This window comes from Dasypus novemcinctus, chromosome 14 (assembly GCF_030445035.2).
Source record: "Dasypus novemcinctus isolate mDasNov1 chromosome 14, mDasNov1.1.hap2, whole genome shotgun sequence".
Taxonomy (NCBI): Eukaryota; Metazoa; Chordata; class Mammalia; order Cingulata; family Dasypodidae; genus Dasypus; species Dasypus novemcinctus.
This window is the reverse complement of record NC_080686.1, coordinates 13,678,145-13,693,427: the sequence shown is the minus strand read 5'-3', so window position 1 is coordinate 13,693,427 and position 15,283 is coordinate 13,678,145. Positions and strand designations below refer to the sequence as shown.

The window sequence follows — 15,283 nt, the reverse complement described above, 5'->3', positions numbered from 1 at the left end:
CTTACAAAACAATCATGCACATGTGTGGAATTCCCAGACAATAGCCCTCCATAATCTTACAGATTATGAGGTAATTACCACTAACAATGGTCTATAGCATACATTTGGTATATATTATCCATACCCCCATTTTATTAGTAGTGCATATTTGGCATTGATGCAATAATATTACAGTATTTCTGTTATCTCTAGTCCATAATTACATTAATTGTACTTTTCCCATGCTTCTACACTTTCTTACCAACTTGCAATATTCATTTACATTTGTTCTAACTCATAAAGGACCTTCTTGTATTTGTACTATTAACCACTATTCTCATCTACCTCTGGGTTCACTATGCTATTCAATCCCTAAATTATTCTCTAGCTTTCTTTCAATTGACATTTATATCCCTAGACTATTCTTTTTGGCTACAGTACCATTTATAAACCAACAGTGTGTTAGTTCTACTCATTATAAGGTATTACCATCAACTCTATCCATTTCCATACTTTTACAGTCAAGTTAATTAAAACGTCTACCTACATTAAGCATCAGTGCACCTTCTCAGTCCTCCTATTATCTCCTAGTAACTTGTACTCCAGGTTTTAACTCCATAAGTATTTCGTTCATGAGGTAGAGCATGAGACCATGCAATATTTGTCTTTTTGTGTCTGGCTTATTTCCTTTAGCATAATGTCTTCAAGATTCATCCACATTATCATTTGTGTCCCAATTTCATACCTTCTTACAGCAGCATACTACACCATCATGTGTAAATATATATGTATTTTGTTTATCCATTAATTGGATGATGGATGCTTGGGTTGTTTCCATCTTTTGGCAATTGTGAATAATGCCACTTATAAACACTGGTATGCAAATGTCTGTTCATGTCACAGTTTCAGTTCTTCTGACTATATTCCTAGTAGAGGAATTGCTAGATCATATGGAAGTCCTATATTTAACTTCATAAAGAACTGCAAACTGTCTTCCACAGAGGCTGCACCATTTTACAATTCTACCAACAGTGAAGGAGTGTTCCTATTTCTCCACATCTTCTCCAGCATTTATTGTTTTCTGTTTTTTTTTTTTAATAATGGCCATTCTTTGCAGTGTGAGATGATCTCATTGTTGGTTTGATTTGCATTTCCCTAAAATCTAGTGATATTGAGCATTCTTTTCATGTGATTTTTGGCTAATTTTATTTTCTCTTTGAAGAAATGCCTATTTAAGTCTTTCACCCATTCTTTTTTATTCGATTGCTTGCTCTTTTATTATTGAGTTGTAAGATTTCTTTATATAGCATGGAAATCAAACCCTTATCAGATATGTCCTTTCCAAATATTTTCTCCCACTGAATGGGCTGCCTTTTCACTGTCTTGATGAAATCCTTTGAATCACAAAAGTGTTTAAGTTTAATAAGGACCCATTTATCCATGTTTCTTTCATTGCTTGTGCTTACCATGTAAGGTTCAAGAATTTACCACCTACAACCAGTTCTTGAGATGTTTCCCTACATCTTCTTCTAGAAGCATTATGGTTATAGATTCTATAGTTCGGTCTTTGATCCATTTTGAGTTAATATTTGTATAAGGTATGAGATAGGGGTCCCCTGTCTTTCTTTTGGCTATGGTTATCCAGTTCTCCCAGCAGCATTTTTTGAATAGACTGTTCTGCCCCAGCTGGATAGGTTTGACAGGCTATCAAAAATCACTTGACCGTAGATGTGAGGATCTGTTTATGAACCATCAATTCAGTTCCATTGATCTATGTGTCTATCTTTAGGCCAGTACCATGCTGTTTTTACTACTGAAACTAGGTAATATGATTTAAAGTCTGGAGATGAGAGTCCCCAAACTTTGCTGTTACTTTTGAAGAAGGTTCTGGCTATTCTGAGACCCTACCCATCTAAAAAATTTTGATAATTAGAATTAGTGGAAAGTTTTATTGGGATTGCATTGAATCTGTATATCAATTTGGGTAGAATTGACATCTTAATGATATTTAATCTTCCAATCCATGAGGATGGAGTGTTTTTCCATTTATTTAAGTCTTTTTAAAATTTCTTTTGGCAATGCATTATAGTCTTCTGAATACAAATGCTTTACATCCTTGGTTAAGCTTATTCCTGAAGATTTGATTGTTTTAATCACTATTGTACATAGAATTTTTTTCCTGAAGTCCTCAGATGGCACATGACTAGTATATAGAAACACAAGTGATATTTGCATATTAATTTGTATCTTGTCACTTTGCTGAAATTGTTTATTAGCTCTAGTGGCTTTGCTGTAGATTTTTCAGCATCATATCTATGAACAGTGAACGCTTTACTTCTGCCTTTATGATTTGCATGTCTTTAATTTTTTTATTGCCTGATTGCTCTAACTAGAACCTCTAGCACTATATTGAACATCTATGGTGACAATGGATATCTTTGTCTTGTTTCCGATTTCCATGGGAAAGTTTTCAGTCTTTCACCATTGGATAAATGTTAGTTGTTGATTTTTCATTTACTGCCTTTATCATGTTAACAAAGTTTCCTTCAGTTCATATCTTTTGTAGTATTTTTATCAAGAAAGGATGCTGTATTTTGTCAAATGCCTTTTCTGCATCAAATGATAAGATCATATGATTTTTCTTCTTTGATTTATTAATATGGTATATTATACTAATTGATTTTCTTGTGTTGAACCATCTTTGCATGCCTGGTTAAAACACACTTGCTCATGATGAATAATCATTTTAATGTGATGTTGAATTTGATTAGCAAGATTTTGATGAGAATTTTTGCATCTGTATTCATTAGGGAAATGAGTCTTTAATTTTCTTTTTTCATAATATCTGTATCTCTCTTTGGTATTAAGTGATATTGACTTTATAGAATGAGTTTGGTAGCGTTTCTTCTTGTCCAATTTCAATTTTGTGAAAGAGTTTGTGTAAGATTAGTATTAAATCTTCTTTGAATGCTGTAGAATTCACCTTTGACACCATCTAGTCCCGGGCTTTTCATTTTGGGGAGTTGTTTGATGGCTGTCACAATTTCTTTACTTATAATGGGTTTATTGAGGTTGTCTATTTCTTCTTCCACGATCAGGGTAGGTTGTTTGTAGGTTCCTAGAAATTTTTCCATTTCATCCAAATTGTCTAGTTTGTTAGTATGCAGGTTTTCATAGTATCCTTTTAATATCTCTATTATTTCTGTGGGGCCAGTGGTAATGTCACCGTATTCACTTTTCATTCCATTGAGTGCTTCTGACTGGCTGGAATTTCCTGTCGAACGATTGACCTTAGGAGTACTCTAATGGGTAGTTGTTGGGCCTGGTAAGGGCTATAGTTCTACTGGAGGAATGTGATCTGGTTCTAGAAAAGTGGAAGTAATGAATTCTGAATGGAATATGAAAAGCTCTGCGACTTTACCATTCTTTCACAAGTAATAGATTTAATGTTGTCTGCGAATTGCCGTACACTTTCTCTAGAATTGCTCCTAGTGGCACAGGAGTTAGCTCTAGGCCTTTGCATGCTGCCAGCAGATCAGTTTCCATAAAATTCATTCCACTATGGTTTTGGAGTACTGACTGAAGAATATGAAGTCCTTCCTAAAAATGTACCTTTAGTGATTCTACCCAAATCCCAAGTAGATGGTCCTGACAGACTTTTAACGCCTCTGTAGATGACACAAATATTGTGGATGGCTTTGATAAACACTTTACAAACTTCCCTTTATCCCATTTTTATCAACCATTCCTTGAGTAGGAGCATGTTTTTCAGAATCAGATAATTTTATGTAGGTGGAGTATTTCTAGGCTTTGCACCATTTTGTTCACCAAGGCGGTATTTATGTGCCTTTCTGCAATTAAATGCATGGGTCTGCGGACAATCGGAGCCATTATTTTTTGTTTTATTTGGGACACTGCTACTCTTGGAATTTCCAAACAAACTAATAGTTGTCCCATTGGCATTGACTGCAGTGTGTTTTTTATGTATTTTGTTCCATAATCTGGCAACTTGGAACCCTAACATGACTTGATTTGTGTTTTTACTTCCACGAAGTAAAAGTTGCATTAGTTCTTAAAAATGGACAGAACCTCTGCCACCCCTCGCTCATCCTTGTTCAGGAATCACTAGGTGTCTCGGCCTTGCCGGATTGTCTGGTGACAGAAGGGCGCAGGCCCCGACCCCAGCCCGGGGACTGGGGCGTCTGGCCTCCTGGGTCAGCGCGGGCTCCGCGCCCGAAGGCCCGCGGGAGAAACCAGGAGGGCGCAGCACGTCCCCGGCCACCCCTCCTCCAGCCCGGACCGCGTCCCCTCTGTGGGGCTGCGGGTGGTGCCAGCCCGACCCCGGCCCAGGCCCTCGGCGCACCGGGCGGAGGTCGCGCTGCCGCCCCGCCGCAGGTCGCCTCCGGCCGGGGGATGGGAGGGGCGAGGCCCCCAGGGCACGTCCCGGCCGCGCGCCCCCAGCTGCCGGCAGCGCCGGGGGCAGCACCCGACTCTCACTTACTTACTTTTAACTCTGATATTTTGTGTGTGACTAACGATGACATTTCCATTTCGGATTCATGGTAAAATGTCCCTTAGACAAGTGAGATTTGATTGTCTTTTCCAAGGAAATCATACCACTAAACCCATTTATGCTGTATTGTAGGTATATTTACTAGCAAACACAACCACATTTTCAATGAAGTCTTTAAGCTATATCCCTATTTTTGCAGTATTCTTTTGTTATGGAGATGTGACCAATAGGAGATAACACAAGAAATAAAATTCATTCTTAGAGTTATTATCCTTGGATATCATTGAAGGTGTCCATTTCGGAGAAAGAGAGTCAGCATTCAAAATGAGAGACTTTATTGTGAAGTCACTTAAAATCTGTTCTGTGCGAGGGGTCTGTGTGAGTTCTTTACCACAGTGTGCATGGGCATCAGGTCCAAGGCTGGTTTATAATATTTCATTTTCTAAAGTTCCCACTGACTTTGCCCCACAAAGGCAAAACAAAAACCTATCCAGCCCATTTACTTTCTCCTTTATCGCTTTAATCATCAGTTATTATTAGTGCTTATTATATCCAATTCAGTATGCATATACAGAATTTGCATTTGTACACTTTTGTTTCATAATTAAGGAATTATTCCATTGATTAGGTTATGCCTATTTAAATCTTTAGCTTCCTTTGGTTTAAATGACTCTTCACAATTTGAATTCTTCTCATTCCGATTAGAATTATATTTGACAATTTACCTTAACTTATTTTATTTCCAATTATATTGCAATCTAAACATACTGTAATCACCTGGTGTTAGTGATATTTGAGGTGTGAATTATTATTCATTTGAATATTCCTGCATAGCTCTTTTATGAATATCATTAACATTTGTCTCATTGTTAAACATCATTCACACCATAAAAATCTCAGCTATGTAATGCGCATGAAAAATAATTGGCTTGCACAGATTCTCCAGTAGTAGCAGATTAACAAATGAGTGATAGAAGAATATACATCCATCCAAGCATGACTATTTTAATTTCCTCTTTAAGGTCTTTAAAAGTCATGAATATCAGCACCAAATTCAATAAAAATTGTTGCCAAATTTAATTCAGTGATTCCTGTTTTTTGTTTTGTTCTCATTTTGTTTTTGCTTTTAATCTTTAGGATGCTTTGAACATGTTTCTCTACATAGCATTCTTTGAAATATTTTGCTTTTCAAACTGTGTTAAGTATTTATCTGTGATGTTTTATTAAGGTGTACCATAGGCCTTTTGAAAACTTATAAAAAATATTGCTTTTTATAAGGCCTGTTATTCATATTCATGGGGAAAGAAATAACAAGTCATTATCTTAATGGTAAGTTTAGGACTCTTGGAATAAGACATTTTGGTGGCCAACTGACTATCAATTCTTTCGAAGAGCTTTTGAAATATGGAAGGTGATGGGAGACAGAGAGAGGGTCATGCCTGAAGCACAACAGAAAGTTCCAGTGTAGACTGAAAACTATCTGATCCCCATTGTAGAATCTATGTCCTCTCCTCAGTTTAAGGAATATAATATTAAAAACAAAATTCTATGGGTTTGTTTGGCACTAACCCATTCACAACAAAAATAAAAACAGCCTCACTGCAAAGCAGCATTCAACTGAGAAGTCCTTGGAACAATCCAGAAGGGGCACATGTGTACACGCACTTACTTACACAGAGAGATCAGGAGCAAAGTAAGCAAGCAAACAAAAATCTTTCAAAATTTTTAAACCACTAAGAATATATTCACAGGAGCCAGTCTGAGAAATCCAGATGAATATCTACTACAAAGCACAAAACCTAGGGCCCTTACTTTTTGTTTATTCAATAGGATTTTGTTAGAAAAGGATACTTTGGTGATAATTGTTGTGGCATTGGCAGGCTTGGGAGAACTGATCAGGCCAGGCTCTGCCCACTAGCTCTATTTGTCTACTAATTCTGAATCTTTCTGTTGGAAATTTTCAACTCATCAAAGCTTTGCTGTTTTTGTTCAATTCTTTCTAAAGCTGTTAATGTCAACCAGGGGAGAGTCAATAAGTGTTTTGTCTACAACTTTTTCTTCTATAACTTTCTTTGGCTCTCTGTTTTAGTATTTACTTAATGTGGAAGAGTATTTGTCTTTTTTGTTATGTATACATGAGTCTCCCATATTAAGGTCCGTGGCAATAGAGGATTATCTTTTGTTCAAGTAAGCCAAATGCAGAGAGATTGATTTTACATTTAGTTAAGTTCAGTTAAATATTTAGTCAGCATCTATGTTTGTTTTTGCAATCCCTTGGGTGAGCAAGAATATTTATTAAATATTGTTTATAGTATTAAAATGGTAAATTTTCTTTGTGTAGTGAACTGCAGTATCTCATTCTGTTGCCCTTCTCCACCCAGAGTTACCAGGTAAAATAGACACCTAGTTCAATTTGAATTTCAAATAAAAAAAGAATAAAACTATTATTAGTATAAATATGACCCAATATTGCATGGTAGACTTCCAGTAAATATGTATTGTTTATCTGAAATTCATGTTGAAATGGGTGTCTTGTATTTTTAGTTGCTAAATCTAACAACTTTACCTCATCTACATTAATCAGATGGAAAAGACCCCCTGCTGTCCATGAGATGCCACGGGCATCTGCTTTCTGTCTTTCCTTAGTCCTCGTGTAATGGATTTATACATGCATGAGTATAGTAGGGGAGCAGACATATGTGAGTTCAACAACATAGGCCTTTTCTCACCAGAATACTCTTGCAAAGTGCCTGACTTTCTCCCAGCAGAGGCGGGGCATGGGGAGGGGTAGCCACACACTTGGGGAAGTATGATACATTGGACAAGTTTTCATAGATGGAGTTGTTTTTGGAGAGAAAGATGATTTTCAGATATATTTTTCTTCTTCCCTCACAATGCATCTGCTGGCACTATAATCTGTGGACCTTCAGAATACTTTATTGCTAATTTGGTATTTTTAAAAAATTGTTTCAGACCAAGGAATTTTGTTTTATGGGAAAGAAGTATAGCGTGGGTCTCTGCCAATGGATCAACCCATCTCATTGCATCTCCCATCACTCACGACTTGCCAGCCTGACAAAACTATGGAAAGGACTAAGGAGGGCACGACCTGGGAGATAGGACGTAGTATTTGGAATCCTCTAGGAAAGAGCTGAAATAGTTTAATATCCAGTATGTTTCTCAGTGAGGGCCTTTGGGATCAATGCCTGAGGAAGCATAGCTGGATGGAGATGGAAGTCAGGCTGTAAATTGAAACCTGATAGCCTCAGCAACATCCTACACCATTTTGGAGCAGAAATAGCCTGGGGTCATTCCACATTGGGCCCAAACAGCCAGAACTTTAAAGCCTGTCTCAACCAATCATTGTACATAGGCTACATAGGGAAAAGAGATGAATTTAGTGAGGCACTCCGCAGAGAGAGGCAGTCCCTGAACGGCTGACCAGTGACAACTATCTCCTGATAGCAGTCTCCACACTGGGCAACCAATTTTCCTTAGAAAGGGGGCTCTGGTAGCACATCTCCTTGTCTATGAACACCTGTCCTTCATGTTTGGAGTATGGCCTACTGAGGATTGAATCATGTCATCCAAGAGACCTCTTCACTTTAATCCATGTTTCTGTGGGTGTGAACTCATTTGTAAATAGGACTTTTGAAGATGTCATTGCTCGTTAAGGTGTGAATAAGATCTTCAGTGATCTCATGTGTGAATAAGATCTTCATGTCTGAATAGGATCTTCAATTCTGAATAAGATCTTCAAAGATCCTATTTGGATGATGCCCAATTAAGGCAGGATGGGCTTTAATCCATATGACTACAGTCTTTTTAAGCCAAGGCATTTCAGACACAACCAGATAGAATCCAGAAGCTAGAAGTCAGCAGAAACCAGAGGATCAGACAGAAGGAAAGAGAGCTAGCCATGTGATAGAGGAAGAGATGCTAGTCAAGGAACCCCAAGGATGGTGACAACCCAGCTAAAGAATGCTACAGACTCTAGGAAAAAGCATGGCCTGTGGAGACCTTCTATTAGACTTCTAGCCTCCAATGCCAAGAAAAATAAATTCCCATTTTAAAGACAACCCATTGCATGATTTTTGCCACAGGAGTACTGACAAACTAAGACACAACAGTATTTTCTGTGGATACAGTATTTGCTCTAAATCTCCAACCAATATATGGTACTGCTTTACTTAGAGCCAGAATACAGGAGTCCAGAGGTAGAGGCAGAGGAGGATGGCTTCATACTGAGCACTCCTTTACTATTTCATCTTTCAGCCACTTAAGTGGCTTTTGTTTTATCTGAACTTTGGACTTGATGGCTTTGGAGATCCTAGTTCCCTAAGGAAAAATACTTCCACCAAGAACGACAGCATGGACTTAGAAGCCAAGACACTTTGTAAACCATTTGGTACTTTAGGGCTCTGAAAGGACAGGCAGAGCTGAAGGGGGCTCTATTGACTAAGATGATGGATCCATCCTGCTAAAAAGGAAACAAGGTGCCTGGAACACAAATGGGTCAAGAGGCTATGCCTGGAATTCAGGTGTCCTAGGCAAAGATGGTATTCTTGTGACCAAAGCAAGTAAATATCCTAAAATAGATAGGAACACTAACAGCTCATGCCTTCAGAATTAAATATGTGTATTACAGCAGATGTATGGAACCTGCCTAGTAAGAAGATTGGTATAGAGTAAGGGGAATATAAAATTGGTGATGGGGGGAAGAAGTTATGATTACAACTTAGGCATACTAATCATTTATGGAGGATTTGGATGTTACGGTTCTGCATATTTTATCCAAGTTGTTTCTTCCCCCTCCCCCTTCAATATTCTTGTAGTGTACACATGAAATCTAAAATCATAAAATAGGTTCCAAGAAGAAAGTAAATGTCATTTATGTCGCAACATGATGAATAGTTGTCAATGAACTAGGAAGCTTCCTCACATGAACAAAAGGCAATAAAGAATGTGGGGAGTAGAGAAATGGTTGATATTTGCTAGTTATTCATTTTCTTCCCCCAAATATCTTCCCTGCTCTTTGGCCCTCAAGGCCATCAACCCAGATCCTTCACCATTTGCCTTCCAATTGGGTAAGGCTAATGGGAAGTACCCAGATGCTATTGGGAGGTGCTAGAAAAGGTAGGTCAGAGTATTTCTTCCTGATCCTGTCATACTGTAGTGTCAATGGTTGCTCTCTTTAGATATCTCAACACACCTTGTTGTCTCCTTTAAATCTGACCACACTCTATTAGTGGTCCCTTAAATACAGCCTTTACATTTAAACCGTTTGGGGTTGATTCTGTTCCCTATTGGCACTCCAATTGCTACGGGTTATTTGAATTAATAGTACCACTATAGTCTAACACAAGCATGCTACTTTTAAATCAATCAGTCTCTTTATACCCAAGTGTCCATTGACCCCATTTAGGCATGCCCATACCCTTGGTGATTCTGAAAAAAAGTGACTGCTCTTTCCACATTTGCCTGCAAGTGTTGCCATTAAGCTAGTCAAAGTCAATCAAGAGCTCCTGTTTAATTTAGGTTAGTTGACCATACTGGAATTCAATTGAAAGTCAGCAAGTTGGAACTAGGGAGTGATTTTCAACTGAAGAAAAGTATTGGAAAGGTGGAGTCTTAATCGAATAGAAAGGGAGGCAAAGAAAGTACCTTATGATAAGCTTGTGAAACGATTTGTCATGATCTGATTTTATTAATGGAAACAGCTTCAGAGTTGGGGTTTTGTGCCAAGGCTAACAAAGCTTGCCTACAGTCTGGAGTAATAAAAGTTGTCCGCAAGGTCATTCCATGGGGAACAAAAGCACCATTCCTGCCATTTCTGTACCTCAACAGACTGTAGGGCTTCTTTTCTACTATCTTCAATTTCTGATTAATAATTCAAGAAGTAGGAGCTTGGGCGGTGTTCCCTGATTAAATTGACATCCTTGCATAATTAACTTACCTCAGTTTAATTGCGACCTTTTGGAATTACAGATATTTAGTATTGATATATTAAGTACCGTCATCTAGTACTGGGTACATATCTGCTCAATAAAAATTCTTCCTTGAAATTAAAGTGACAGATAACAGGGATTTGGGGGAAAACCTAAATCACTGTTGTGCTAACCAAGCTGTGGAAAGCATATGAGATTCTTAATCTCTTGTGCCATCATTCATTTTTATTAAATGCATCAGCTGTGTCCTCAGGCATCTAGCTACTCCTCACAAAGTTATTATTTTTTTTACTCTGGGTGACAGGAGATTGATCAAAACTGCTTGTAGAAATCTAAATAACATCACTAATATCAGTGAGTTGGTCATGTTATTTTGAACCTGTCTAGAGCACTTTTCCAGAACTAATTTCTGTAAATCAAATGTTAAGAAGTAACCTAAATTGATATTTTTAACCAATAGATATATCATGTTAGTTTAAGATTCTGGGATAAAAGCTGATAACTCTAAAGGAGTAACTTTTTTCCTTGTAAATAACTTTAAAATATATAATAATATACATTGCATATCATATATATGAATCTATACTATATGTAAATTATATTAAACAGAAAATAATTTAAAACCATTTATTCTGTTACATTGAACACCATTACAAAAACTAGAAATTTTTTCCAGGGCAAATATTTACCTGGGTGTGAAGCTCAAGGTTATGTGTATGAGGTTTTGTCAGTCTTGCTTTTGACTCTAGGGAGTAATTTTAAATTTTAAGGTTTGCTGCTGATATAGAGAAATGTGAAACACTCTTTAAAAAAGATTTGTATTTTCTAATACTGTGAAGTTTCTATGTCATTAGCTTAGTGAAATAGCTACTCAAAAAGATAAATATGTATTTTAAAATTTTTAAATTTATCCTATATTTATATTTCTGGAGTATCCTACTTGTGCTAGGCACATAATATATATAAAGAGGATAATTTGTGAGCTCCTACAGAGAAATGAGGTCCAGTGCCCAATATTGCAAGTAAACATGAAAGTGATCTTGCAAAATGTCCACAGTATATATGATTGCTTTATAATCTAATTCTATATTTCCTGTATACTTGTAACTTGAACCTGTTCCTTACTTTGATGTTTTTCCTTCCCATGATATAAAAACATGCAAAATATTATACAGTATTTAGCATATTCCATATAGCAGGCACTGTGGATTATGGATAGTAGAGTTAAGTGATGCCTACAAATGTAACCACTTTCAGAATGCTTTCAATTCTGCCAGGGACTGAGACTTACACAGGTTTAATTTAATCCCAATAATCCAAATGCTGTAGTTGTCTCTTTTTTTCCAAATGAGGCATCTAAAACTAAGAGATGATGCATAGTTTGTTCAAGGTCGCAAAGCTCATTCCTGGCAATGTCCATATTTAAGTCCATTCCATGTGACTTTAGAGCCACTGTGGCTTAAAGAACCCCAACAGAGGTAGAGGGCCTGGTTTGTCTGGAGCTTCCTATGTCACATCCTCACAGTGAGATTTTCCTCCAGCAAAGGACAGGAAAAGCCCAATGCAAAAAAAGAAAAGAAAAGAAAGGATTTGCATGAGAGAATCGTCTCAAAGGACCTGATGCTCACATACTAAGTTCTGTCTGCAGGTGTGTCCAGGTATCTAGTCCCAACTCCAATTCATTTACAGATGATTTGTCTATAGTCCAAAAGAATGAAATCCAGGCTGACTTCCATTCCCTAAATTAATATCTACTTCATAAGAAAGTAACGTTTATATCTCATCAGGGATTTTTCTATAAATTTCAGGAAATTGTAAAAGAGTATATCTATTAATATTTATTTTGCTATCAAAAAGAATGTGTTGTATTTATATGCAAGGCTAGAATTAAAGATTAAAAATATTGTTCCTTTCTACCACTCTGAATTAACAGCCAGGCACCCAAATCACTAAGTAACTTGTAATTATTTGGTAATGAGTAGCAATCATAAGAAATTTCCCAAAGAGAAAATTAAGTATTCATTAGAAAATGTAATCACTATTAATCACATTAATCATTTCAATTAAGAGGCAGAAAATGCATTTTTATATGATCCTGGGGGTCATTTTAGTTCTCATGTTAGTGAGGCCCCTCATTCTCTAGATTTTTAAAAAGCAAAGAAACAAACAAGCAAACATATTCCCAGTATTCTCGTCTTCTTGTTTCTACATTGTTAGGAGACCTACTATATTGCTTCCTCTTTGCTTATATATCATATATCAAGTTGTGGAGCCCAGAAAATTGACTCAATATCCAGAAAAAGGTATAATATTTTTTTCTGTGCTACACCTAGATTCACATAACGTTTCTCTCATATTTAAATATTAAAAACCTGTTGATGAGTGGCATTCTAGTTTCCTCACTCCAGTATGATGGCAGAGGACTACTATTCTCATTATTATCAGTGCCTTGGGCTGAATAATGCCACCTGCTGGAACCTGAAAATATTACCTTCAATGGCAAAAAAGAACCTTTGCAGAGATGATTAAATTGAGGAGCTTGACGTAAGGAGATTGTTCTGGATTATCTGCGTGGACACGAAATGTAATCCAAAGGGTCCTTATAAGGGAGAGGCAGAAGGAGATCACATACACAAAAGAGGAGGATGCCATGTAAAGGCAGAAGTTGAGACTGGAGTGATGTAGCCCAAAGCCAAGGGATGTCAGCAACCACCAGAAGATGATTCTCTCCAAGGACCTCCAGAAGGACAGTGGTCCTGCCAACACTTGGATTCAGCTCAGTGATACTAATTTTGAACTTCTTACCAGACTGGTGAGAACATAAATTGTGTTGTTTTAAGTCCTTAAACTTTGGGTAATTTATTAGACAGGAAACTATAACAATTAGAATTACTTTTTTCAGGCTTATTTTCCCTTATCTCTCTTATTCATTATATGTCCCAGCAAAACCAGGCTATTGACCAAGTCACAGATAACGCTAGTGCTTTCCTTTTCCACATCTTAGCTTGTATTATTCCTTTGATGTGAAGTATTTTTTTTTCTGTTTTTAAGAGTTTACTTTCTGCCTTCAAGGTTTAAGCTTAACCCAATATAAATTGCACTCTTGTTACTCTGTCCCTCAAGTCAACAGCCACTTAGTCTGGTCCATATCAGTAGATGGTAATTCTGAACTTCCAATTTTTGTTGTTTATTATCTGCCTGACTCTGCTGGAATGGAACCTATATGAGATAAAGACATCTGTTTGGTTCACTGTTAGCTGCCTTAATAAGATTTATCCTCACCATGAATAAATCTCTTATTTATTTTTGTAGAGTTTTAAAAAACAAATCAATTTTATTGATACATATTAATAAAGCATACAATTCATCCAAAGTGTATAATTAATGGTTGTGCATTCATCACTTCAATCATTATTAGATTATTTTCATTATACCAATAATAATAAACAAAAAACAGACCAACACAAAAGAAAATTCCTCACCTATCAATCTCTCTATGCTTCATCTGCTCTACATAGCTGCTATTTCTAGCTATTCTGGCACATTTATTTATTTATTTGTTAGGCAGTTTGATTGAAATATAGTCACATACCATGTGATGTATCCGAAGTGTATAACCAATGACTTTTAGTACAATCACAATGCTGTGCATTCATCACTACAAAAAAAAAAAATTAGAACATTTTCATTCTTCTAAATTATATTTTAAGTTTGTCTTTTATAACAATTCTAATTATGATATGCCTCATTCAGCAGTTATTTACTTAAGTAACTCCATTACTAGTCTATAAATGCTTGAGCATGAGTAGCAAGGTTTGTTTACCAACCTTGCCAAGAAGAGATGTTCAGCATCATTGCAAGTTTTTTGAATCCCTAGGTGGTGGATTCTGAAAATAAAAATAGAGGGTTATTTGCTGGAGAACCTTGACCATCATATAAATCACATTCGAGGTTTCCTCTGGAGAGTGTAGATGTGCTTTCATTCATCATTTCTAGTCAATATACATTCCTTTGAAAATAGACTCTTAGTTACTAGAGGTTCATACTACTTTCTTTTCTCCCATCATATTTTAGAGTATCTGGTAGAGTGCTACAAGATTTCCATAAATCTTTATTTAACTTCCCTGATAATTTTTTTTTTTTTTTTGTTCCCATCATTAACTGAGAATGGACAAGGGTGTGGGTGAAATATAGCAAAAGTTCATTTCAGGGACTCTAATATAAGTCATCCTTTCCTTTTTCTTTAACAACTCTATTTTTCAGAAATACCTTAAGTCCTTTTGATGGTCTGAGAATACAACTCTTATCTTGATCTTTCATACTTTTCTTTTGGTCATTTTTGTTTCATTCTTGGTAATTTTTAAAAATAATATATTAGTGGTAAAAAGAAAAACAACTATGACTTAAATGGAGTTGACTGATAAGACAAGTATTTAGGAGCACATGGTTTTATCCATCACAGTAGTATTAATGATTCAAAAAGAGGAATGGTCAATATTTATGGTAAGGAAACTGTCAATAAAGTTTGGTGTATTGATACATAGCATGAGATATTATATAGCCTTAAGTGGTGTTTTTAAAAATTATTGGGAAAGCAACAGCCCACAATGTCAGTGGTGGCCACACATAGAGGGTGGATTCTTACCTCCAATCAGCTGGAATAAGACACATTTCCACCCCACACCTTATGGTGTTGTCAGAGGAGGCTTAGTGGAGAGTCACGACTTTCACCACTATGAGGTAGAAATAAGTCTGCTCTCCCCTCCTCGTGGGGTAGGTGAACCCCACATGGGAAGCAGCCATGGGCCACAAACAGAAAAGAAAACAAAAACTAAAATGGGAG

At 36.6% G+C, this 15,283-nt stretch overlaps 1 long non-coding RNA gene across 1 annotated transcript in view; it reads right to left on the bottom strand.

The window, feature by feature from the left end:
• Positions 1-14,329, bottom strand: part of LOC131273351 (uncharacterized) — a 49,529-nt gene extending 35,200 nt beyond the window's left edge. Inside the window, exons 1-2 of the long non-coding RNA XR_009180560.1 lie at positions 14,268-14,329; positions 14,033-14,098 (exon numbers count right to left, since the gene is read on the bottom strand). This is a non-coding gene — a long non-coding RNA (uncharacterized lncRNA). The remainder of the gene's footprint in view (positions 1-14,032; positions 14,099-14,267) is intronic.
• Between the last annotated feature and the right edge of the window lie 954 nt (positions 14,330-15,283).